At 43.4% G+C, this 3,183-nt stretch overlaps 1 non-coding gene across 1 annotated transcript; it reads right to left on the bottom strand.

The window, feature by feature from the left end:
* Positions 1–2,332: 2,332 nt before the first annotated feature.
* On the bottom strand, positions 2,333–2,448 carry LOC122752032. Its single transcript, XR_006355838.1, has one exon. It is a non-coding gene; the product is annotated as a U5 spliceosomal RNA (small nuclear RNA).
* Between the last annotated feature and the right edge of the window lie 735 nt (positions 2,449–3,183).

Raw genomic sequence — 3,183 nt, 5'->3', positions numbered from 1 at the left:
TCCTGTCTCCCATCTTCATGCCTTTGTACTGACTCTGGCCCTGGCTTTCTGCCATGCCTGGAATGCACTTCTCCCTTTACCTACTATACCTTAAAGAATCCCTCATTTCTTTCAAGATGAAGCTGAAGTGCCACCTTCTATATGAAGCCTGTGCTGTTCCATGTGGTTTTTAAAAAATTATTGTTTGCTGCTGTCTTTTATAAATTAATTGCTATTTATATATTAATGGCCATTGCACCCGTTTTGGCAGTAGGCATTTATCATTAAATAAGCATTTTTTATTAATTCATATCATATATACCAGTAAAGAATTGACCACATGTCTCCCTAACTTTTCATAGTCTCAGGCCTCCATACCTACATAGTCATAAAAGGAAGAGCTTGCACCAAGCAAGAGCAAGGCCAGAGAGAGGGGCAGGAGAGAGCAAAAGGAGACTGACCCTGGTGTGGCCAAGGGTTTCATCCTCCTTAGTTAGCGGCAGGTGACAACCCATTGATCTAAGCCAATTGGTTAGAGCATCATTCAGTTCCATTGATTGACATGACTTGAGGGTAGTCTAGAGAATATGCAAAAGGACAAATTCCAGTGTCTAGGTGTGGTTCTTCACCAAGCTAAACAAAAGAATCATTTGACATTTCTCCTTCTCCCTTGGGCTCATTCTAGGCAAGAGCTGGACTTTCTGGAGTGAGGAAGAGAGAGCAAAAAAACTGATCTCTGGGCCTCCCCTTGAAAAACATTATTAATAATTATTTTCTCACATCTCTGTAAATGTGGGTGTTAAGGGCTAAAATTCTAGCTAGACTGTCTAAAATCTAATGAGTGGTCGCCAATAAATTATAAGCTTTAGCAAGAGTTAGGCTTTTAAGCATTTATTAAGGAGAATAAGAATTTGGTAAAGAGAGAGAGAAAGGCCGAGATTCCTATCTATTAAAGGGAGAGCACATTTCTAGCTCCCTTCTCCACCAGCGTCCTCAGGAAAGAGCGAGACAGAGCGCCAGTCTCCTCCCTCTTCCTCCCACTAGCCAAAGTCCTGACTCCAAAGAAAAGACTCCTGGTCTTGCCCTCAAAGACCTTCACTTCATTTCTACAGTAAGTCTCCAGCAGGTGGTGTCATTCCAATCGTTACATGGGTAAGAGTAGGATGAGTAAAAACAGTTAGGCAAACTGGGACATGATTTACTCTGGGACAAGACTGATTAACAGCAATACATATAACTCTTTTTTTCCCATAAAAATATTTTATTATTGTCCAGTTACATGTAGATATAGTTTTCAACATTTGTTTTTATAAGATTTCTAGTTTCAAATTTTTCTCCCTCCCTCCCCAAGGCAGCAAGCAATCTGATATAGATTATATATATACAATCACATTAAATATATTTCTGCATTATTCATGCTGTGAAAGAAGAATCAGAGCAAAAAGGAAAAACATCAAAAAAGAAAGACAAGAAAATAGAAATAGTATGGTTCAATCTGCAAATAGATTCCATAGTTTGTTGTTTTTTTCTTTTTGTTTTTTTTTTCCTGGATTTGGAGATCATTTTCCATCATGAATCCTTTGGAACTATCTTGAACCATTGCACTTCTAAGAAGAGTCAAGTCTATCACAGTTGATCAACACACGATGTTGTCGATACTGTGAGCTCCTTGAAATTATTTTTTGGCTTTGTATCCCTAGAGGAACTACCTTGGCGTCCTGTATGTACTAAGTGTTTACCAAATATTTCTTAAATTTAATTTCTCCCATAAGAAGTGTTATTTTTTCATCTCCACCTCAATTTCCTTTCCTATTTCTTCGTCTAGGATTGCCCCTGCTGAAAAACTCCCTTTGGAAGACTGTGGACTTTGTCACCTCCTTTGCAGCCACCACTGGTTTGACATAGGAACTTTGGTTGCATGGCCCTCAGCACGTACCTTCCCTATATGAATTCCGTGCATAACTAAGAGTGCTCAGAAAAGTTTGAAAAAAAATGTGAATGAGGTAGGGATTCCCAACGTGACTAGAGAGAACATGTGCTATTAAATATGTATTTTTCTTTATTTATTTTGAGATTCACACAACTAACAAGTGTTTGAATCCAGGAATAGTGCTTCACTGTAATACCTACCTACTCCCAAACATGAACTTTTTTTTGCCCAGGGTCACACAGCTAGTAAGTGTTAAGTGCCTAAGGCCGAATTTGAACCCAAATACTCCTAAGAATTTGAACCCAAATACTCCTAAATCCAGGGTCTGTGCTATTTCCACTGCGCCACCTAGCCGCCCCAAACACGAACATTTTAAAATAAACTTGCTAAACTGTTTGTCTTTTCTTTACTAACAACAAAATCAGCCTCACCGAAGAGAGGCCTCGAAAAATTAGTTAAAGACTCGTGATCGTTCCTCTCCACGGAAATCTTTAGTAAAAGGCGAAAGATTTATACGATCTGAAGAGAAACCAGAGTATACGCTCAACTTCCCGCCCCGCCCAGCCCAGTTACAACACCCAGACTTTAGCTCATGGCGACTAATACTGTCCCTGGAGTTCCCCTCCCTTCCCGGACTCCTGGGGAGAAGCTCGGTCCCTGAAACACTCACCCCATGTACTTCAACGGTTCTGCCTCCGAGGGAGGCCGGGGGGAACTCAAAGAGAAGGGTGCTCTTCCCCAGGAGAGTTCGCGCTGTGGCGCACAGCCTTGTGGGTATGCAAAGTAGCACTAACCAACTTTCCCCTCCTCCCCACCTAGAACCGGTCTGGGGCCAGAGCTCCTCAGTCCGAACTGTGGGCAGCGGATCCAGAATCGGACCTAGAGACACCGCTGAACTACTATCTCCCCATCTCGCAGATGAGGAAATCGAGGTCCCCAGGAAGAGCAGAAGTGCGTACAAAAGCTTGGCCCAATCTCGAGAAACCATGTGGCCTTTTCACCACGGGAAGGAGAATACAGCCCGAAAGCCACCGGCAGGTCTGGAACGTTGATAGCGGCCCGCACCAGTCAGCCTTCCCGCCACCCCCATCGCAGTCCCCCTCCCGAGAACCCCTAGGGGGGCAGCGGCGGCCTCGCATCCACCTCTGCGCTTGGGGTGAGGAAGCCCACGGTAGACACTTCCAGGTTGCAACACCCTGAGCCAGTCCCTTAGCCTCTGGTTCCTCAGCTGTAAAATGCTGTGTGGAGTTTTTAGTGAGCCAAAAGAATGAGCT

Source organism: Dromiciops gliroides, chromosome 3 (assembly GCF_019393635.1).
Source record: "Dromiciops gliroides isolate mDroGli1 chromosome 3, mDroGli1.pri, whole genome shotgun sequence".
NCBI classification, from domain to species: domain Eukaryota; kingdom Metazoa; phylum Chordata; class Mammalia; order Microbiotheria; family Microbiotheriidae; genus Dromiciops; species Dromiciops gliroides.
The sequence above is the reverse complement of the archived record's forward strand: the minus strand, read 5'-3'. Positions and strand labels throughout refer to the sequence as shown.